The sequence below is a fragment of the Engystomops pustulosus genome, chromosome 3 (genome assembly GCF_040894005.1).
Source record: "Engystomops pustulosus chromosome 3, aEngPut4.maternal, whole genome shotgun sequence".
Lineage (NCBI taxonomy): Eukaryota > Metazoa > Chordata > Amphibia > Anura > Leptodactylidae > Engystomops > Engystomops pustulosus.
In genome coordinates, this window is record NC_092413.1 from 88,600,441 (window position 1) to 88,624,583 (window position 24,143).

Consider the following 24,143-nt stretch of genomic DNA (forward strand, 5'->3'; position numbering starts at 1 on the left):
AGTATAGAAGCATGTAAGGCAGGTATGCGAAAGTCATTCAGGGAAAAATGATCATATTTTGAGTACTGAATGTACCGTTCTTTAGCAGAAAGTTCTCAAAATGTCTACCCCTGTGATCACTTCTATAAGACATGTCTCCAGAATTGAGAAGCTCGACCTTCACACAGACTCAAATATAATATCAGGGTAGTTGTAAGCTGCAGACCTTGTGATTATACTTCTTTCTGCTTTAGTTAAATCGCTATTACACAATCATTTTAACTTGTGTTAAAAGTTGTCAATCTAACTGTGACCCAGCAGCCATATTCTGTCCACTGGGCAACGTTTCAACTATGTCAGGAAATCCCATACCTGCAGCAGCCTGTGTTATAAACTACAGGGCTGCCTGGATCTCTATAAATATTACCTTCAGGTAGACATAAAACACACCTCAGCTGAACTATTATGTGTCACTTAGGCTAAAGGGGCAGCATTGTTTGTCATAACCATGATTCATCACTTGGCATTAAAAAAGATCATTGAGTAGTTCCTCTGACAATTTGCAGGATGAATCAGAGTTCAGGTCAGGCAGATATATCTACAATCTATTGTATCAATCTCGTAGCCCCATGAAGCTGGCTTTTCCTGGCTTTTTGTGTGCTTTTGTGCAGGTAACTGATAAACAACATGGAATTCAAATTTTTCCTATTGCTTTTGGATTTTACTTAATTAAACAATAGCTAAATCAATATTTGTGGCCCATCTCAAGTCACCATAGAAAACTACCCAAACACCTAAAGCGCATGAAGAATAAAGCTAAAGTACAGATTAACCTCTTAACGCTCAGCGTCCGATATATCGGACGCTGAGCGCAGTGACTTAGCGCTCAGCGTCCGATATATCGGACGCTGAGCTGATGCCGGTTCAGCTCAAGATCTGAGCCGAACCGGCATCGGGAAAGACGGGGTGCCGGCTGTAACTAATAGCCGGCACCCCAGTGTAACACCCGCGATCGGAGTTGTCTCCGATCGCGGGTGCTTAACCCGTTAAATGCCGTGGTCAGCGCGACCGCGGCATCTAACATGTATCTGGGGGATCTTTCCCCCACGATCGGCCCCCCCGAACCGTTTTCGGGGTGCGCCGATCGTTGCTATAGTAACTCTGGGGTCCGATCTGGACCCCAGAGTTACCTGCAAGAATTGCCAGTAAGATGGCGTCTGTGACGTCATCTTACTGGCACAGTGCCAGCCTATGCAAGTGCATAGGCTGACACTGATAATACTCTGCAATACATGAGTATTGCAGAATATTTTCATGAAGAAGCAATCAGATGATTGCTTCTTCATGTCTCATGGTATAAAGGTGAAAAAGTAAAAAAAAAAGTTATTCAATAAAAAAAAAAAGTCATAAATCACTAAAAATGCCCCAAACCCCCAAAACATATAAAGAGACATATAACTCAAAAAAAAGTCTAAATCATAACACAAACCCCACATATATAGTATCACCGCGTCCGTAACAACCCGTAGAATAAAAGTAAATCATTATTGAACCCGCACGATAAACGCCGTAAAAAAAAACTGTTATAAACCCTCCAAAAATTATGATTTTTACCTTTTCAATCCCACAAAAAATGCTATAAAATGTGATCAAAAAACCATATGTACTGCGACATGATACTGGTGCAATGTACAACATGTCCCGCAAAAAACAAGCCATCAACCAGCTCCGTAGCCAAAAAAGTAACAACGTTATGCCACTTGGAAGACGGCAATACATAAATGATAGATTTTTCCCCACATTAGGGTTTTGTTTGACAAATTTAGTAAAACGTAAGAAAATATATTCATGTTTGGTATCCCCGTAATCGTATCAACCCATAGAATAAAGATAACATGATTATTAGTCTATACGGTGAACACCAAAAAAAAAAGAAGTAAAAAATCCAGTACAGAATTGATGCTTTTCTACTCCTGTCCTCAAAAAATGTTCCTAAATTTTCAACAATAGGTGATACAAACCCCAAAATGGTAACATTGGAAAAAGCATCTCATCCCGCAAAAAAAATGGCATCACATGGCCCCAATAACGAAAAAGCGAAAATTTTATAGCCTTCAAAAGGGGCCAATGAGGAAACTAAAATCCTGGCAGCTGCAGCGCCCTCCTTCCCTTCTGCACCTCGCTGTGCCCCCATAACACAAGTCACAGCCACATGTGGGGGGTCTTTGTACTCAGGAGAAATTGCAGAACAAATTGTATGGTGGGTTTTCTCTTTTTATCTTTTGGAAATGTGTAAATTTTAGGGCTAAATGAACGTATAAGGGAACAATATGACCATTCTAAATTTCACCTCCATTTTGATTCAATTACTATGAAGATCTCAAGGGGTTAACAATCTTCGTAAAAGCTGTTTCTGATAGCTTGAGGGGTGCAGATTTGAAAATGGGTTGGTTATATGGGGGATTTTGATGCTAAATATGTAAAATTTCATTCCAAACTGTATTTATCCCCAAAATAGTCAATTCTGAAAATCCGGAAAAGCGATATTCTATTTGCAAGCCGCGTGCCATCAAAATAAATTATCCAGACATTTCAGAAATTATGAAAATGTAAAGTAGACAAATGGGAAATGTTATTCAGCAACTTATTTAGGTGGTAAATCGATCTGCCTGAAAACGCAATGATTTTGAATTTCGAAAATGGCAAATTTTTCCAAAAATTTATCATATTTTCTTTTTTTTTGTAAATAAATGCAAAAGTTATCAGCCAAAATTTACCACTAAAATGAAGTACAACATGTGGGGAAAAAACAATCTCAGAATCGCTTTGATAAGTAACAGTGTTCAAAAGTTATAACCGTATAAAGAGACGCAAGTCAGAATCCAAAAAATCGGGCTGAGCCTTAAGCTACAAAATGGCTGTGTCCTTAAGGGGTTAAACTGGAAATGAGCACAGATCCTCACACATTTGCTTAACTTCAGCCTGTATCACAGGGCGCTTTATGTAGTGTTCACTATGCGGAACTAAGAATGGAAAACAAATGATCTGCTTTCAATCACTTTTTCTTCCTCTCCCATTCACTATAATACTGTAAAGTGAACATTTGTTTATAAAATACATTTTGTAAAATAATTCATTTTTATGTTTTAGCAACTACAGGCGGTCCCCTACTTAAGGACACCCGACTTACAGACAACCCATAGTTACAGACGGACCCCTCTGCCCACTGTGACCTATGGTGAAGCTCTCTGGATGCTTTAAAATAGTCCCAGATTGCAATAATCAGCTTAAAATTGTCTGCAATGAAGCTTTATTGATAATTCTTGGTCCTATTACAGCAAAAAAATGTGAAACTCCAATTGTCACTGGGGCAAAAAAAAAAAAATTGTCGGGAACTACAATGATAAAATATACAGTTTCGACTTACATACAAATTCAACTTAAGAACAAACCTGTATTAGTCTTGATAATTAAAAGGCAAAAACTAGCTGGTATCCCAGGGAGAACCATTAATGTTTGTCTCTGCATACATTGAACATGTGCCAAAAATGTACAGTACGTGCAGTTGATGTGTGCTTTCATTTATGTGTACATCAATAGCACCCAAAGACATGCTAGGATAACAGCAGAATACTTTGGTTATTATTTTTCTTCCTCTATTTTATGTTTTACCGAAAATTTCCAAAACAAAGAAAGTAATTTCAGCCAAATAAAGTTTCAGTGAGTAACCCCATGTATCACCTCTGGAAAGACTCTCCTTTGCTCTTACAATGTGTTTTTACCTTATATGTATTATCCTTATTTCTAACCTCTATCAAGTAGGTCAGAGAGGGAGATTTGATATAGGAGATTTAATCCGTGATACAGAAAACTTGCCACATTACACCCTTTTATTTTGTTGGGGATATCCACTTGCCATAACTTTCCATTTTTACATAAAACCCTTCTGCCAAAAATGTTTTTTAATTCCTTATACTTCCACCACCCTTTGAAGCAGTAGGGCCTGGAACAGATCAGAAGAGTTGAGAATCCATCCCCTGTCCCAAAGTCCACCATTCTGTATTGCCAGGTCCAGCAATGATATCCTGGCAGAATTGGTTGTTATTGCTGCAGCCAAGTACTGAATAGAACAGTCACCAACCTCTAATGTCAGGAATTGGCTACAGTGATGACATGAACATGTATCTTTACTGGACCAGGAAATCCATCTAAGCAGGGGACAGTAGGTAAATCAGTATCACATTCATTGGAGGCCAAAAACCCTAACAATAAGCACTGCCTACATTGTGCATGGGGCAGCACGGTGGCTTAGTGGTTGGCATTAAAGCCTTGCAGAGCTGGGGACCTGGGTTCAAGTCCCAGGGTCAACATCTGCAAAGAGTTTGTATATTCTCTCTGTGTTTGTATGGTTTCCTCCGGCTGCTCCAATTTCCTCCCACACTACAAAACATACTGGTAGGTTGATTAGATTGTGAGCCCCATTGGGGACAGGGACTGATTTGGCAAGCTCTGTACAGTGCTGCATAATCTGTGTGCACTATATAAATAAAGGAATTATTATATAAAGGAATTATTATTATGGATGCCCCCTACACTACAGCTGAGCCAGGTGTTACTTCCTTCTTGTTCACCAAGGACAGACCACCTGTGAATAAGTCATTAATATTTTGGGCCACAAATGCAGGCAGAAAAAGGATTCACTGTGTCCACATTTAAAAGACAATATTGCAAAAACTCTTGTAATTTACAAAACAAACCATAGGAAGCCACATAGAGATACCTAGAGGATATCCCTTTGTCTTGAAATATGTTGAAACAGTATTATCTGGAAAAGATGATCAAATTATGACACACATTGGACATGTCCATCTAAGTGGAAAGGTAGGGGCATAAAACTACTCTTTATCCATGTTGTAATAATACTGTATATTAGCAGTTTCATCAACATCATAAAATAATCTTTCAGCTTGCATTCTCTAGGACAGTGGTGGCAAGCCTATGGCATGCGAGCCAGAGGTGGCACTTAGAGCCTTCTCTGCAGGCACCTTGGCTGTCAACCTAGAACTGAGTCATACAGGAGCCACTGAGCCATACAGGACTCATGGCCTCCTCATGCACACCAAGGAAGCCAAGGACGTGCCATGTTCTGTTCTATTTTCATGCTCACATCCTGGCATGCCTGGGACTGCAGGAGGGTCGAGGAGGTATGGACAGAGCTGGTTTACCATTGGAGCTCCTGCGCTGAGACCCACAATTCTTCCTTTTCAAGGGAGGGAAGCTACAATGATACACCAAGTTTCTCCACTTTCTTTCTATTGTATTGGTGTCCTTAGGATGCTGATTCAGTTGAAAGCTGTGAGTCAAGAGCAATAAGTTACTGCTTAGATTTCCATGTTGGCACTTTGCAATAAATAAGTGGTTTCTGGTTGTAGTTTGGGCACTTGGTCTCTAAAATTTTTGCCATCATTACTCTAGGACACGTGTCAGATTTTATCATTCCATAAAAATCAGAAACATATAGAATTGCAGGGATGTTAAGCCTAACCATATAAAGGAAACTTTCAGTACCTGCCACCTCCTTCTAGAATTCTCTTCATTCACATCCATAATCTCTGCACACAAATCCTTGATCAGCTTGAGGCATTCTGATTCATGTCTTATCATCCATATAGATATGTAGGAGGTTACCTGAAAAGCTTCTTGGCATTCCATGAAAAGACCAGTCTATGCATAAAATGTATGTGCACATTGCCCAGGAATGTGCATGTCGAGATCTGTGTGCGCACATCCCACCTTGTATAATTTACTAGGAAGTTGTAGTCAGAATGCAAACACATGATTTACAACAAGGTAGGGTAATAAAGTATTTTTTTTCATACCAAGCTATATAGCTGACCTAAACTTAATCATAGTGTAACCTTATCTCCGGATGATGTCATCATGAGGCTGGTTATCTTATAGGTGGAGTGACTGCTATAAAGACTGGATATTAATCATAAATAGATAACATGACAGACAGGGGCGACGGAGAAAACTCAGAATGAGGCGGGTCAAACAGCTGAGACCGTGTGATACAACATATAAGACCACATTTATTAATGTGTTTGCGTCAGTTTTCTGTCTGACTTTGCACTGAAAAGATGTGGAAACTGCTTGTACATGTATTGGTGTCTGCACCAGTTTTGTGTCGCGGCTGCACTGTGTCCGACGGGACAAGAGCTTAGTCGCAGTTTGCACCACGTTTATTACTGACGTGCGCCACAATTCTACCTGTGGCACACATCTGCAGCATGAACAAAGTGCACCCAAAAAAATAGTGCACACTTCAAGAGCAGCGAAGGGGGCGCCAGATCAATGGAGACCATGCGCCACAATTCATGAATCTGCCGCACAAATCATGAAACTGCCCATGTGGAGTTTTGGGCCATATTGTGTGCAACTACAAAAGAAGCAAATATGTATAGGCACAACGTGTAGCGTGGTAGGTACAGTCAGATTGTTTCACCATACTCTATTTTCATGGTCACGGTGATTTGCACATATAAATGCCACCTTCTCCCTGCGGTTGTACGACAGTTGTGAAACTTTAGATGTCACATGTCCACTGTCACTATGTAACCTCAGCCGGGGATGTCACCTCACAGTAACCCAACCATATCTAAACATGTGATTTGAATTACGGGCATAAATAAGACAAATTTTCCATACCTGTCCTATTCTGGTTAACAAGAAGACGACAAAATATCATCCATATTCCACAACATCACCCTCATGTCACAGTAAGTGGTCTATACATGGCTTATAGATATGTAACATCACAATGCACACTGCAGCAGCTGGTACTGTAACACTATCCACATGTACAACACTCTACATACTGTGATGCACTCATATTTCCTGGATATTTATTGACTAAGGCACACAAAGGGTGGGAAAAGCAGGAAAGGATTCGGGATTTTCCACAGAAGGATCCCCCAAGCAAGCGGGGATAGCACAATTCTCTTGACATAGTAAATCCCATGGGACAATGTACATTGGATTAATGCACGCTTTCCCAAGCTGCCACCAGAGATGACGCCTGCTTAGCCACAATAGATCACCGCTACTGCTAGACATTTCTCATCCGAAATATCCAGACTGAAAGGGAGCTTAATTCTCTCGCTGCAGGGCAATGTTTTGCAAATGCAGAAGAGAAAGAAGGAAAGAGAGGGAGAACATCTGGTTTGATGGCAGGCAGAGCCCCTTGTTAACCCCCTTCCTGTGACTATTACACGTCATGGAACATTCCCGGAACGGGCCAACGTTCCACCCACTCCTGAGAACACACAGGCATCAGAAGACACAGGCGAACTCATGCACAGACAGCACAGATCTGTGAACGGATGGTCAGCTTAAAACATACACGTATGATCCGGACACGACACTGCAGTATCCTATCGCCTGTCACTGACAATGAAGGAATGATGACAATAATGATAACTGTTTGTACAGCTTGTATAATGAAAGACTCTCCACTAGCTGAATAAAATCTACTGTTCTCTGTTATCAGCCATTTCCGGCTACATGTAATCACTGGCAGGAAGTCCAAGAAAATGAGACATTGTCATACACATCTGATAGAAAAATATAAAACTGCTGCTAGAGTAAATGTAGACATGGGTACTAGAGAGAGTTTCTAGAGAGACAGACAGACGGACAGACAGAGGGGCATGAATATTTTATTAGCCTGCAGTACACAGACAACAAAAACAAACTAGTAGTGGATTACAGTTTGCCACAAAGTCCTGACATGATCATATGGCTAGAAGTCTGTATGGAGCTACCATACACAGAAGCGAGGTGTAAATAGAAATCATAATACATGATAATAATACATGTATGTGGTCTAACCTTTTTACATGGTGAACCAATAGACAGACTAACCTGTGTACAAGCATTTGTGCTTATTATACATAGACATATATACTGGCCTTCATATATAGACATAGACATATATACTGACATTTCTATAGGCATATAGCATACACCCTATGGCAGAGCAGGTGAATATGGTGGGCAGAACGGAGGTGGCATTTTCCTTCCTGTAGAAATGAGTAGGGAGCCTTAAATAGACTGAGGGGAGGCAGTTGCTGATCTTTGCCCCCCTCTCTCTCCTGGGCCGCTGTCAGTAGGAGCCATACAAATTCCTGTGGATATTACGCAAACCGCTTCCTAATCTGCATACATTCCCAGCCTGGGTATTCCCCACATTTCCCAACTAGAAATGAAACATCCCCTCCATATACATTACTATTGAGCCGAGGGGATTACTACTTTTCATGAATTTATGACATATCCCTAAGGCTGTCAGCTGACTGCAATGCATGGGGGGATTGTATTCTGTGCCACTATTACCAATACATCACACTATAAATCCCTCACAAAGCAGGCTGGCATAGAAATGCAGCTAGGATTATGTACATACATCAGGCAGATGTGAATCTGGGTCATCATCACTATGCCTTCCCCTGGGTGCCAGCCATCCCTTCACAATTCAGGTGAGGATGGCTCCAGCGTTCTAACATACCCAGGGGCATAATGAGTGCCTGTTTTCCCTGGTGCCCTCTGTGCACTGGCAATGACAGGGGCTTCCCCCTTCTCCCAAGTCATTATAAGGGGCAGCAGAGTATTAAGAATGTACTAGAGATAGCACATAGTACAAGTACTGATCATTGCCAAGGCAACAAGCAACAGAGGACATGATGCCCAGCTAGATGTCACCCATAGAAAGGGCACACGTCACACACCCAGTGTTTATCACATCAGCTGGAGTGATGACATGTCCCTGGCATGGCTGTGTGCCATCATGGCATGGATAGAGTTGTACCTTACAACATGCAGATGGAGGAGGTGGCAGTGACTCACCGGATCCACACAGAAGAGAATGATGCCAGTGTAGATGGGCAGCGCACTAATAATCCCGCTGTGTAACAAGTAGTTGCTGGGTGCTCTCCTTCCTGTCAGGGTGGTGATCTACGTGTGGGCATGATGTGTGTGTGTAGCCACCCAGGGTAAGGGAGAGTTCACCGGAGGGGGAAGGGGGCGGCTGGATTCAGGGGGATCCCTGCTGCAGGACGCTCATCACAGATGGGAAGATACAATGTGCTACATGACAGACACACACAGAGGAAATGGCAGTACCTGGGTCACATAGGAAGGGGCAGGTGCAGGAAGCAGAGGCATGAATGAGATTATGGAGTCCCCCGTGGTGTCCTTGTGATGGCAGCAGATAGTCCCCTGGAGAACTTGCCCTCAGACTGGTGCCCTCTGCATTGGTGAGCTCCTTGTATAAGTCCTGTGCCCGGCGTGTGAGGGCACTAGAGCTGCCTGCAGAAGAGGGAGCCTCCTGCGCTCTGCAGACACTCAGGGTTATTCCTGGCACCGCTTCCCAGAACACAACTTACAAGGAGGAAGAGAGGGAAGAGAGAGCGGAGAGAGAGAGAGGAGAGAGCTCAGCCAGTGACGTCATCGGATCCCCCAGCGCGTCCCAGGGAGAGAGAGAGAGGAGGAACCGGAGCTCATAGCAACACCTCACACACTGCTGCACTCACAGCGTCCACAATGGTGGCTCTCCTGTACTTCACACATTATATATATCTATATACAACACACTACTGCACTCACAGCGCCCACAATGGTGGCTCTCCTGCACCTCACACATCATATAGCTATATCTATCTATATACAACACACTGCTGCACTCACAGCGCCCACAATTGTGGCTCTCCTGCACCTCACACATCATATAGCTATATCTATCTATATACAACACACTGCTGCACTCACAGCGCCCACAATGGTGGCTCTCCTGCACCTCACACATCATATAGCTATATCTATCTATATACAACACACTGCTGCACTCACAGCGCCCACAATGGTGGCTCTCCTGCACCTCACGCATCATATATCTATATCTATCTACAGGCAGTCCCCGGGTTACATACAAGATAGGGTCTGGAGGTTTGTTCTTAAGTTGAATTTGTATGTAAGTCGAAACTGTATATTTTATAATGGAAGTTCTAGACAATTTTTTTTCTTTTGCCCCAGTGACAATTGGAGTTTCAAAATTTTTGGTGTAATTGGACCAAGAATTATCAATAAAGCTTCATTACAGACACCTTACAGCTGATCATTGCAGTCTGGGACTATAGTAAAGCATCCAGAGAGCTTCACCAGAGGTCACAGTGGGCAGAGGGGTCCGTCTGTAACTATGGGTTGTCTGTAAGTCGGGTGTCCTTAAGTAGGGGACCGCCTGTATATACAACACACTGCTGCACTCACAGCGCCCACAATGTACCTCACACATCATATATCTATAGACTGGAGATGCTGTGCTCCCTGCTGTCACCTCCACAGCCAAGTCTGGATTAGGTATTTCCTGCTTTTAACGGGGTTACGTTTAAAAACGCAGGAGTTCTGTATGCTGCTTTATTTAGGTCTTACAAAAAAAAGTTTGTTATTAAAAACAAGCCAAAATATGAACTTGGACCACAGCTGCTGATGGGGAGTCCCATCTTATTCAGCGTTACCATTAGGATTATGGCTTCCTGTTAATAGGGTCATCTAACAATTACCAACCATTAAATGAGTTCAAGGTGTCCTGGGCAGTGGGAGATTTGTTGTAAACCCCAGTAGAGCTGAATAAAGTTATAATGCAAAGAACCAATAGGGGGCAGAATATGATGGGGACACAATGTGAGGGGAGCTGGGGAACACAATATGAGGGAGGGTGAGGGGAAGAGGAGACAATGTGACAGGAAGCTTTGGGGGCACACTGTGAAAGAGAAGAGGTGGGCACTGAGGAGAGAATTATACTATGTTGGGGAGGAGTAAATGTGGGGCTAAGGAGGGAAACATTTCTGCTGCAAGCTTTGTCCCTCTTTCACCTCCACAAAAGTTGGGAGGTATACATAAGATACTTAAAGGAAACCTACCACTTGTAGTGGCAGGTTTCCGATGGCAATACCGGGCACCAGCTCAGGGTGAGCTGGTGCCGGAGCTTATTTCAGTTAGTGTTTTAAACCGCGGTATCGCGGTTTAAAACACTTTTTAAACTTTATAGCCGGCGCAGGCAGGTACGTGCTCGGCGCTTACCGTGCGCGCGGCTATATAGGAAGTGAATGAGAGCCGCGCGCATGGTAAGCGCCGAGCGCGTACCTGCCTGCGCCGGCTATAACGTTTAAAAAGTGCTTTAAACCGCGATACCGCGGTTTAAAACACTAACTAAAATAAGCTCCGGCACCAGCTCACCCTGAGCTGGTGCCCGGTATTTCCATCGGAAACCTGCCACTACAAGTGGTAGGTTTCCTTTAAAGGAAACCTACCACTTCCGATGGTGGTTATAAGCATCAAATACTGTGCACCAGCTCAGGGTGAGCTGGTGCCGGCGCTTATTTACGTTATTTTTGAAACCGTTGTAAATCGTCTAAGCGCTTTAGTAATCTTTATATACAAGTAGCTTTACCGCACCACCACTTCATGCGCCTGAATAGGAAGTGGTCGCGTGCATGGTGCACCGAGCGCGGACCACGGTGCGGTGAAGCTACTTGTATATAAAGATTACTAAAGCGTCTAAATGCTTTACAACGGTTTAAAAACATAACGAAAATAAGCGCCGCCACCAGCTCACCCTGAGCTGGTGCACGGCATTTGCAGCTTATAACCACCATCGGAAGTGGTAGGTTTCCTTTAAGCCAGAAGGGGCCCAAATAGATCTTGTACAGCACTTTGATCACCTTCCACAGAATACAAGATGAATATACAATAGTGGAAAGGTGGGTTGGTGTTTCCGAGCTTTTCCACCCCCCTTTCTCAGCAGAACAAGAAACCACAAGTTCTCTATATCTGCTGTGGACTTCTGGGTTAGGTCCATCCTGTAAACATCCAGGAAGTCCCATAAAAGTCAATGGAGTACAGGACTAAGCTGTGCTTCATTGATTTCTATGGAGCACAGGACAAGGCTCTGTCTTGTGTTCCAATGACTACCACTAACACTTCAGATGCGGCAATATCTAATGTGTTTATGATTTTTACTATTTATATCAGTTCTAGGGAAAGGGGGGTGATTTGAATTTTTAATTTATTTTTATTATAATTTTTATATTTTCCTTTTTTTATTTTTACTTTTACTATTTTTCAGACTCCCTAGGGTACTTTAACCCTTGGTTGTCTGATTGATCCTACCATATACTGCCACACTACTGTAGGGCAGTATACGGAGATTTTCATCCTCATACATTGCAATGTGCAATTAGCACATAGTAATGAATGGGTTAAATCCAGACAGCCTCGGGTCTTTGGAAGACCGGAAGCTGTCATGGCCACCGATCACTGCTCCTTGATAACGTCACGGGTAGTGACGATCTCCAACAAGATGGCCGCGCCCATGCGCCATTGTCTTTTGGAAGCCGCCGGCAGCTTTGCCGGCACCGATTGCGGGTGTCACCGGTAAGTATTTGCTGCAGCCTGAGAGCCCTATCCATGCACCCGCAGCCGACCCGTGATATGCTATTACGTCACGGGTCGTTAAAGGGTTAATCTTCTTATGCCTTTGTTAGGAAAAACAAGGCTTTAGATATTATGCAAATGAGCCTTTGGGGCTCCAGACTCCATTAATACCTAGAGCCTATACTAGCCTAAAGCCTTTTTTTTGTTAAAACCAGGGCAAAAGAAGCTAAAAGAAGAGCAGATCCGTCTTGTCAGTCTTGGTTTACATTCCTTGATCCTGGTGGAAGATTTCCTTTAAACAATTAGGTTAAAGGACTAGTAAATTACAGATTAGGGCAAAGGCTGGCTGGAGGAATTTACCTTATTTTTTATGGTAGATCCATGATGGTAGGATTCCTTTAGTAATACCCAGCACCACCACCTGATATTCACAATTTTTTTTATAAGCAGCTCAGAATATAAATAACAGAATATCATCTTACAGAGGACAGAGGGGGCCTTGTCAGTCCCATCAGCTTTGCTAATAGGTGGCAACAACCTGCCTAGGGGCTCCTCTCACTGAAAAAAACACATTTTAAGCAATCATACAGGTTGCATTAGTACTGTTTCCGATCACCTTCTGACTGAAGCTTGAATTCCATTACAGTAAAATCGACAGAATATAATGTTTTCTTATGGAAAATAGAGTTACAAAAAATATTGTAAAATTTACAAAATTGGCTAAAATGTTACTTGGTTCCTTCATAGAAAAACATTCTCTTAACACATTAGTTACTTTTAGTCCCCATGCACATGAATGTGTAGAGAACACATTAAAACAGCTGTATACAGGCAGTCCCCAGGTTACGTACAAGATAGGGTCCGGAGGTTTGTTCTTAAGTTGAATTTGTATGTAAGTCGAAACTGTATATTTTATAATTGTACACTCACCGGCCACTTTATTCTGTACACCTGTCCAACTGCTCGTTAACACTTAATTTCTAATCAGCCAATCACATGGCGGCAACTCGGTGCATTTAGGCATGTAGACATGATCAAGACAATCTCCTGCTGTTCAAACAGAGCATCAGTATGGGGAAGAAAGGTGATTTGAGTGCCTTTGAACGTGGCATGGTTGTTGGTGCCAGAAGGGCTGGTCTGAATATTTCAGAAACTGCTGGTCTACTGGGATTTTTACGCACAACCATCTCTAGGGTTTACAGAGAATGGTCCGAAAAAGAAAAAACATCCAGTGAGCGGCAGTTCTGTGGGCGGAAATGCCTTGTTGATGCCAGAGGTCAGAGGAGAATGGGCAGACTGGTTCAAGCTGATAGAAAGGCAACAGTGACTCAAATCGCCACCCGTTACAACCAAGGTAGGCAGAAGAGCATCTCTGAATGCACAGTACGTCCAACTTTGAGGCAGATGGGCTACAGCAGCAGAAGACCACACCGAGTGCCACTCCTTTCAGCTAAGAACAGGAAACTGAGGCTACAATTTGCACAAGCTCATCGAAATTGGACAGTAGAAGATTGGAAAAACGTTGCCTGGTCTGATGAGTCTCGATTTCTGCTGCGACATTCGGATGGTAGGGTCAGAATTTGGCGTCAACAACATGAAAGCATGGATCCATCCTGCCTCGTATCAACGGTTCAGGCTGGTGGTGCTGGTGTCATGGTGTGGGGAATATTTTCTTGGCACTCTTTGGGCCCCTTGGTACCAATTGAGCATCGTTGCAACGCCACAGCCTACCTGAGTATTGTTGCTGACCATGTCCATCCCTTTATGACCACAATGTACCCAACATCCCAACTACTTTCAGCAGGATAATGCGCCATGTCATAAAGCTGGAATCATCTCAGACTGGATTCTTGAACATGACAATGAGTTCACTGTACTCAAATGACCTCCACAGTCACCAGATCTCAATCCAATAGAGCATCTTTGGGATGTGGTGGAACGGGAGATTCGCATCATGGATGTGCAGCCAACAAATCTGCGGCAACTGTGTGATGCCATCATGTCAATATGGATCAAAATCTCTGAGGAATGCTTCCAGCACCTTGTTGAATCTATGCCACGAAGAATTGAGGCAGTTCTGAAGCCAAAAGGGGGTCCAACCCGTTACTAGCATGGTGTACCTAATAAAGTGGCCGGCGAGTGTAGATCCAGACAAAAAAAATTTTGACCCCAGTGACAATTGGAATTTAAACATTTTTTGCTGTAATGGGACCAAGGATTATCAAGAAATCTTCATTACAGACACATTACAGCTGATCATTGCAGTCTGGGACTATAGTAATATCCAGAGAGCTTCACCAGAGGTCACAGGGGTCTGTCTGTAACTATGGGTTGTCTGTAAGTCGGGTGTCCTTAAGTATGGGACCGCCTGTATATGGCTGGCATACGGCCCTATTTATTCCAATGAGCAATACGGCCATCCATGTACATGACCATATTGTCCACCGTAAAGTGAGCGGGATGTATAAAAATATAGAGCAAATCCTATTTTCCACCGTATTTCCATTCTGAACGGCTCGTAGAAGTCAATGAGAACGTATAAAATACAGGCTTAATACATGCTGCATACTGCTGTGCACCGTATGCTGCTGTATATACGTGCAGTATCCAGAACCAATGGGAGATGCATTCTGTCATCATTTGCTAGACCACCATATTTTATACAGATACGGTACAGATACAGTGCCATACTGTGCAATACATTTCCAAACGGTTGCAATACGTCCCTTATTTACAGCCAAAATACTACAGTATAAACAAAACAGAATACGTCCCTCATACGTTCATATAAATGCAGCCTTATGTGATAATTTTATAGTAAATACAGCAAATGAACCATCTTTGGTTTTAGCCATTTTCTTGTTTTTTTGCATTATATTCTGTACTCAAACATCAATATGTAAAATATTCTTGTATGTAAATTCTACCTACATCTTCCAGGAAGTGTCACAGTTATGTCTAATAAAAATAAAAACAGCTTGTTTCCTGCAACGATTGCCAGGTGCGCAACCACATTGCAAATATTTTTCTGCAAGAAAGCTAGGACCTCCACAGTTGCAGAGTAAAATGGCTTATCATACGTAAAAGAAAAAAAAAGAAAATAAATCCAGCCAGATTGCAACTGAGCTGTATGAGAGTGCACTTGTGGGCCTGGTGTGCAGCAAAACAGGGGAAACTCTAGAGCAGTGATGGCGAACCTTTTAGAGATCGAGTGCCCAAACTACAACCAAAATCCACTATTTACCATGAAGTGCCAACATGGCATTTTAAGCAGTAACTTACTGCTACCTGTTCTTCCACATCTTTCAATTGTATCAGCCCCTGTGGCCACCAATATAGCTGAAGGAAAGAGGGCAAATTCAGACTCTCATTGTAGCTTCTCTCCAGGGTCTCTGTAGAGGAAGAACAGTGGGTCAGGGATGACCTCCAAAGATAATGCACTTTTTCCCCACAGTTCCAAACAGCCAGTGAAGTGTTGCTTTACAATAGCGCCGAGAGCCGCATCTCTTGAGTTGCCTGAGACTGCAGGAAGATTTGGTCCTATTTGGTGAACTCTGTCCTGGGGTGATAACCTGAGTGCCCACAGAAATGGCTCTGAGTGCCACCTCTGGCACCCGTGCCATAGGTTCGCCACCACTGCTCTAGAGTATCTTCTGCACAGACCACACCTGACTAACACAAACATAAGAAACTAACTCTCACCATAATACCAAATTCCTGAGGAAGGAAACCAGGTCCTTTGAAACGCGTAGGAGCAATGTCCTCAGCAGTTACAGTGTGCTACTGCATTTTATTTTTGATAAATATAAAATGTAAAACCCTAAATGGTTCTTTTCCATGGCTGTGAGTCCAGTGAGAATAATAGAGTCCTACGTATGCATAGGGACCGTCTGCCAGTATTCAACAAGACAAATACAGCTTTGTAGAAAATACTGTGTCATATGTTTTACACAGTGCTTTACTGGAATGTTGAGATTGATTTCTGTTACGTCATTCGGCATGTTATGTCACATAACCAGGATGATGTCATCTAAGGTCCAACTATCAAGGTCTAACTATTTTAAACTATTTTATACTATGTATACAGCATGCCTCCATGGAAGCATGGGGAAAACTAGAAGTGATTTCTTGTAATCAGATACATATATGGGGTAGATTTTGTAAATGTTAGGGGGTAAAGGACCTTGGATGACATCACCCTGGTCACCTAACATGAGTGCTGAATGGTGAGAAGAGGCATGGGGCATATAAAGGATCTGCTGGACTTGGCCGAGGGGGTCATGACTAGGGCCGTCCGTTTTACAACCAAAAGGGGAGCCAGAGGAGCTCACACAGTACCCACAAAACCTCCTCTGCTAACTCTGCCCCTTAACATTGCACCGCACTTCCGAAGTTCCTATGTAGCTTCCGGTAAAAAAAATAAAAAATACTCACCAAGTCTTCCCTGCCTGCTTTCCTGCGGTACAGGTGGGGGCTGTTTATGGACTGGGGAGTCTGGCTATGGACTGGAGGGAGGCAGTTAGTACACTAAAGGCAGGCTGTCTATGGACTGGGGGGCTGTCTGTGGACTGGAGGAGAGCTGTCTATGGACTGGGCGGGTTGACTGTAGACTGCAGGGGCTGTATATGGACTGGGGGAGCTGACTGTGGACTGCAGGGGCTGTATATGTACTGGGGGAGCTGACTGTGGACTGCAGGGGCTGTATATGTACTGGGGGAGCTGACTGTGGACTGATGGGCACGGGCTAGGAATATGTATGTACTGAGTATGCATGTAATGGGGCTAGCTATATACTGAGTGGGCATTTGCAGGGGCTAGCTGTATACTGAGTGGGCACATGCTGAGACTAACTATATAATGAGAGGGCATGGGCTGGGGCTTTCTATATATTCAGTTGGCATGTGCAGTGGCTATCTATATACTGAGTGGGCACATGCAGTTGCTATCTACATACTGAGTGGACTTTGCAGAGGCTATCTATATATTGAGGGGACACGTGCTGTAGAGTAGGATCCTGTCAAAAGAGTCTAGCTTGTCATGCCTTAACCCCTAGGCGCACCAGGACGTTATAGTACGTCCCGGTGGCTAGATGCTTAGCGCACCAGTACGCACTATAACGTCCTGCTGTCAGCTGTCTATCAAGGCTGACAGCCTGCGCTAACACCTGCGATCGGAGCTGACTCCGATCGCGGGTGTTAACCCCGTGCCAAGCATGCCCGCAGTGTGTAAAGGTGTTTCCGCTATGGATCGGATCCCCCGTGCCGCTTACTGGGGGATCCGATTCACTTCTGGGCAGCTCTGAGGACTGCCATGTGCCCCGGAGCTGCCCGATGTCCCTGGCAGTCAGATCCCTTCCAGGTCTGACTGTAAACTGTCTGAGCATCCGCCTGCATGAAAAAGTATTGTAGAGCAGTATGGAAAAGTAAAAAAAAATTTAAAAACACTAAACACTACACATTATAATAAATAAAAAATAAATACATAAAAATATAAGCCCCTAAAATGTCACTTTCCCATAAAAACACTTAATAAAGTATAAAAACCTCAAAAACACAAAAAAACCCACATATTTGGTATTGCCGCATCCGTAACAATCTGTATAATAAAACAGAATCGTTACTGAACCCGCACCCGAAAAAAGATAATTTTTAATTAATATCCTTTTAAAAATGCTCTAAATAGTGATTAAAAAATGTTCCGCACTCTAAAATAAGCCCACTAAAAAGAGCAACTCTTCTTGCAAAAAAATAAGCCCTTAACCAGATTTGTCAGCAGAAAAATAAAAAAGTTATGAAAAGATGATGTTGATGATAAATTGAACAAGTACAATTGAACAAAATACACAAACCCCCCACATATTTGGTATCGCTGCGTCCGTATCGATCTAAATAATAAAACAGAATCGTTAATAGATCCGCAAAATGAATTCCGTAAAAAAAAAACGCTCCAAAAAAGATAATTTTTAATTAATACCCTATAAAAAATGCTCTAAAAAGTGATTTAAAAAATGTTATGCATTCCAAAATAAGACCAATAAAAAGAACAATCCTTCTTGCAAAAAATAAGCCCTTAAATAGATTTGTGAGGCGAAAAATAAAAAAATTATGCGTATGAAAGACGGTGATGCTAAAATTAGCAACATTTTTGCCAAATTACTTCTTATTCAGTAAAAATGGGGAAAAAATAAAGAATCTATATAAATGAGGTATTTTCATAATCGTGGCGACCCATAGAATAAAAATAATATACTATTTTTCTGGTATGGTTAACGGCCAAAAAAAAAACACATAAAAATGTTCCCAAAAATTGATGATTTTCATTTCCTCCACCAACAAAGAGTTAATAAAATCTCACCACTTAGCTATAGATTCCCCAAAATTACGTACCAGAAAAGTGCACCTCATGTGGCAAAAGAAATAAGCCCCTGTAGGTCCACATTAAAAAAAGAAAAAAATTATAGCCTGTACAATGTGAAATAGCAAATGTGATCTGGATGGCGCCTCCTTCCCTTATGTGCCCAGACGTGCGCCCATACAGCAGGTTACCACCACATATAGGGTATCGGTGTACTCGGGAGGAATTGAGTATCAAACTTTGTGGAGCCTTTTTTTATTTAATCCATTGTAAATGTTTAATTTTCCACCCAAAATGAGTGTATTGTAAAAAAATATTACAATTTGTAGACTGCACCTCCATTTTGTTTTAACCCCTATATAACACCTAAAGCAGTGATGGCAAACCTTTTAGACACAGAGTGCCCAAACTACATCCAAAATCCACTCATGTGCCGATGCGAGTAACTTATTACTCCCTACTCTGTCACATGTTTAAATTGTATAGGCACCAAAGGACACCAATACATTAGAAATAAGGAGAAGAAGTTTGGATGATCATTGTAGCTTCCTTCCAGGATCTTGAGCTGCCTGGGACTGCAAGAGGCCTTGAGTGCTGTCTGGTGCACTCTGCACTGGGGTGATGGCGCAGGTGCCCATAGAGAGGGCTCTGAGTGCCACCTCTGGCACCCGTGCCATAGGTTCGCCGCCACTGACCTAAAGGGTTAACAAACTTCTTAAAAGTGGTTTTTCATACGTTGAGGGGTGTAGTTTCCATAATGGGGTAATTTATGAGTCTAGCTATTATTTAGGCCTCTCAGTGTCAATTAGAAGTTGAGCAGGTCCATCTAAATACAGGTTGTGGTGATTTTACAAAAAATGTGAAAAATGGCACCTAAATTCTGAGCCTCATAACATTCTAGTAAAATATGTGGAATCTTAAAAAACCATGCCAACATAAAGCAGACATTTGGGAAATGTAAGTTATGAATTTATTTGGGCGCTATGACTATCTGCATCAAAAATAGAGAATTTATAACTTTGAAAATAAAGAATTTTTCCAAATTTTTTCCAAATTTAGTTTTTTTTCATAACTAAACACATAAGATTTCATCCAAATTTTTAAACTAATTTGAAGTACAATGTGTCATGAGAAAACAATCTCAAAATCCCCTGGATATCTCATAGCGTTCCAAAGCTATAACCACTTATAGTGACACAGGGCAAATTTGAAAAATGGGGCTGCGTCGTAAAGGCCAAAAGAGGCCGAGTCCCTAGGGGTTAAATATGTTTTGGTCAAAAAAAGAAATTGTGTAAACAATGTTATGTATCAATGTGGGAATGGACACCAGGGGGGAGGCCCAAAAAATCTTCCAGCCAAGGGCCCCAAAATTCCTAGTAGCGGCCCTGCCCATGACAATTCTGACTTACAGCTATATTCCAGGTAAGAGAACGAAATTAATTTTACGGGGATGTGAGGGAAACTATTTTTAGCTAAATGAAGGGTGGCATTTAGTTAATAGGGCTTAATGGGAACTTCTCAATATCTGTATTTGTGAAAAAAGTGGCTCAGTCCGCAATCACTTTACAGGCAGTCCCCGGGTTACATACAAGATAGGGTCTGGAGGTTTGTTCTTAAGTTGAATTTGTATGTAAGTCGAAACTGTATATTTTATAATGGAAGTTCTAGACAATTTTTTTTCTTTTGCCACAGTGACAATTGGAGTTTCAAAATTTTTGGTGTAATTGGACCAAGAATTATCAATAAAGCTTCATTACAGACATCTTACAGCTGATCATTGCAGTCTGGGACTATAGTAAAGCATCCAGAGAGCTTCACCAGAGGTCACAGTGGGCAGAGGGGTCCGTCTGTAACTATGGGTTGTCTGTAAGTCGGGTGTCCTTAAGTAGGGGACCGCCTGTACAGTGAAACACTTACAATCAGGAACATGTTTGAAATATTGAGGAATATCTGGTTGGAAGGGGGAGCAAACTTTCAAGCAATTTGAAAATTTGGGTGCATTGGACAAGTTTGTTTCTTTTTTCCTTTTTTTTCTTTTAGGTTGCATCCGGCTGGCAGGGAAGGTGGGGGGTATTATGGTTGAAAATGTGATGAAAATTTCTTAATGAAGTGCAACTTTTGCTTTGTTTGATTAAATGATGTTTTGTGATGAAATTTTAAGATTTTGTATGTTATTCAAAGGAAAATAAAAAAGAATACATATAGAAAGGAAAAAAAATGTGTGTTGCTCATATGATAGGGTGAAGCTCCACCCACAGCATTTCAATTGCATCTCAAAATGCTATTCAAATGCTGTGTATGATGCTGCCTCAGATTACACCTGAGCAATGCAGGTGACTAGTTTCTTCATACAGGGGCTGTCATTATGGCACATCATTAATGGACATCCATGATTTGATTTATATGTCAATGGGGATTGAAGGCTTTTTTACCAAAATTTACCAACATAGAATTCTATGTCAGTAACAACTTTAGAACTATATTTATTACTTTCAATACTTGTTTCACCTGCTGTAGCTTCTCAGGTTGTCACATTGTGCAGGAGCACTTCCACCTTCCAATGTGTAAGATTACAGCAGACACAAGGGGAGGTGCAGAGGGAGCATGGGGGAGGGTGAGACATCCTCCAGCACTGTATTACAACGGCATGGAAGGGCTTGGTAACACCCCAAGAGCCCTTCTTTTGTAATTAGCATAATTTTTAAAGTTGATTTATAAGGAAGGAGGCCATGAATAACAACTATAATGAGATAACTGCAGTCAACAGGCCATATTTATTGAAGTGACAGTTTTTTGTCTGATTTTGCACTGAAGAGATGTGCAAACTGCATGTATTTATAAAGTGTCTCCGCCAGTCTCCATAGTGTCATGGCTGCACTATGCCCGATGTGACACAAAATTCTGCACCTAAAGGGGCATTCTAGTGCACCACATTTAATACAGCAACTCAACAGAATTGTGTTGCATGGTTTATGTTAACGGTGCAACAAAAAAAGGCAGTGCATACTTCTCAAGCAGTTCAGCGTGTGCCATATTAACTTTTGATTAATTTGGCGCACTCAGCATACTCTACTGGCAAAGTTTGCACTACTTTTTGATAATTGTGGCCCATAGTGCCTGGGTCTATGGGGGACATTAATCATAGTGTGTCTCAGGTTTGTCTTCTTTTGTGCCTGGTTTGTTCCTTTTCTTGTCTTATAATTAATGTATGTTGTTTTTGCCTTATTAAATGTGTTTTGAATTGTTGCACGGCCAATTCATTTGCGCCTAATTTTGCACCTAAATTATGCCCCTATAAAGTAGATCTCATTTGCAACCAATAAGGAAGCTAAAATGAGAAAAGGTGACAGAACATTCCTAGCTTCATTTTGCACAGAAAAGCGAATGCTTGTGCAGAGTTAAAGATATGTAATAAAAAGATTCTTTCTGCTTTTTTTAAATGAAATTGAGCCTGCACATTAAGATTGACAATAATGCCACTCAAAAATGTGACATCCTATAGAAAATTATGAAGTAGTTACTTGAGTCTATGATGACATTTTACATTTTAAAACTGTTCAGAAGTATTTTTTCATGTTACATAGAGTTAATTTGTAATTTATGAAGCATTGACCTCTGTTTCCTGTAATGAAAAGGGAGGTTTTTTTAAAGTGCACACGCTTAGAGCAGGTGAATTTTTGGAAACTTTTTAGGTGCAAAATAATGATAGATGCCACGCAAACATCTGCACAACACCCATTCACTATGTCAGATAAGGTGCAGAGAATCAAAACCGCAAAAGACGCAAAACAACGGCAAAAACAGTCTAAAAAATTATGATTAATGTCCCCCTATAAGTTAGTGTCCCTGGTTTAACCATGCTTGATTTAGATGGCAGATTTACTTTAATGATCATTTATAATTTAATTCAGGGGCTTTTTAAATAATGAGTACCCTGTTCCATGTCACAACTACAGTTATAAAATATTTTAGTTTTTACTGAAGTTTATAGAGGGGTTCCAATACATTAAGATCTGTATCTTTATTTCTCATATACTTGCTAACTTCTTATTTGCTTTAGCAGTTGCAGCCTGACGTGGTGGACTCTAACTTGGCTTTGAACCATAATAAAGGTTGTTTAAAATTAAAGACATTTAAAGCTTCTAATGAGACAAGCATAATGCTGACTAGAGCATCCATATTTTCCATATCCATAAAGTCCTCATTGCGCTCAGCATCTAAAAATATTCTTCAGAGGAAGGAGAGATCAAAAGGGGACACAAGGGTTATGGGTCATTAACGGTGCAATACCATTATTCCAAAGGTTAGGGAATAGACATACATTGTTAATATTTATAAAAAGAAATGCATTAAGGTCAACAAAACAATATTAAGTTATGATAAATGACTACAGCTGGATGGGAGACTGTGTACAGTGGACCAGTGTGTGTAATAACCTTCACTTTAATGTTAAAGAAGTGTGAAATAATATACTTACACAACATCAATTCTAGCCTTATATGCAGGGCAAATGGTGATATAATGTCAGTAATATGGAAAACAGCCCTCTAACAGGTTATGATATCACGAGAGCTCCTTATTTAATGATTTTCCTAACTCATACATATGCTTGACAGGTGCATCCAAGGAAAGCTACAGGAGACAGCCATTACGGTGTTTTTCAATGAAAATAATAAAATAGCTTGGTAATTGTAAATTATTGCCTAAAGTTGTTATGCAACTGGATACATCAAAATGGCTGTTATCTTGATTGTTCCAATAAGTCACCGTTTGCTGCATATAAAGGTTTTAAAAAGACCGACAGATATATGCTGTTTATAGAATTATAAACAATAAACAGGTACTTTGCATAATATTCTTCTCTAATGAAACATCAAAAGGTATTGAGCTGTTAAATTGCAAAAAAAAATAAGATTGTATTAAGAATGTAAATAAAAACTTTGGCCCATGAATGAATTAAAAAACTACCCAGCAGTTTAGATTTGCTACAGAAGAATATAAACAATACTAAGACAAGCCCATTAGGAAAATTTTAACAATGGGAAAAGGGGAGGGAGCGTTATCATTCTTTCTTTCCAGAATTTTGAATTCACTCTGCAGAAAATGTTTGTATGCCACATCTAAAGAAAATCTACCATCAAATTCTATTATGAGAAACCGGGGACACTTACTACAGTCCCAGTACCTGGATCTCTGAGTATTTGTTTTCCATGGCCTCCTTCCTTCTAAAATCAACTTCACAGCTTCACAGGCTTCTACATTGCCCCCACCACCACCTCTCCCTCATCATTGTATCCCTCTGTTTGCTTGATGTAATTTCC

The 24,143-nt window shown here is 41.5% G+C and overlaps 1 protein-coding gene across 2 annotated transcripts in view; it reads right to left on the reverse strand.

Annotated features, from left to right (window-relative positions):
- The window catches only part of HIVEP2 (HIVEP zinc finger 2), a 147,566-nt gene extending 138,091 nt beyond the window's left edge, over nucleotides 1-9,475 (reverse strand). Inside the window, exon 1 of one of the 2 annotated variants that reach the window (XM_072141345.1) lies at nucleotides 9,160-9,475. The gene's annotated coding sequence lies outside the window, so the exon portion shown is untranslated. Of the gene's footprint in view, nucleotides 1-8,883; nucleotides 9,085-9,159 lie in introns of those variants that run through there. The other variant, XM_072141347.1, reaches the window with a different exon arrangement.
- Nucleotides 9,476-24,143: the final 14,668 nt, after the last annotated feature.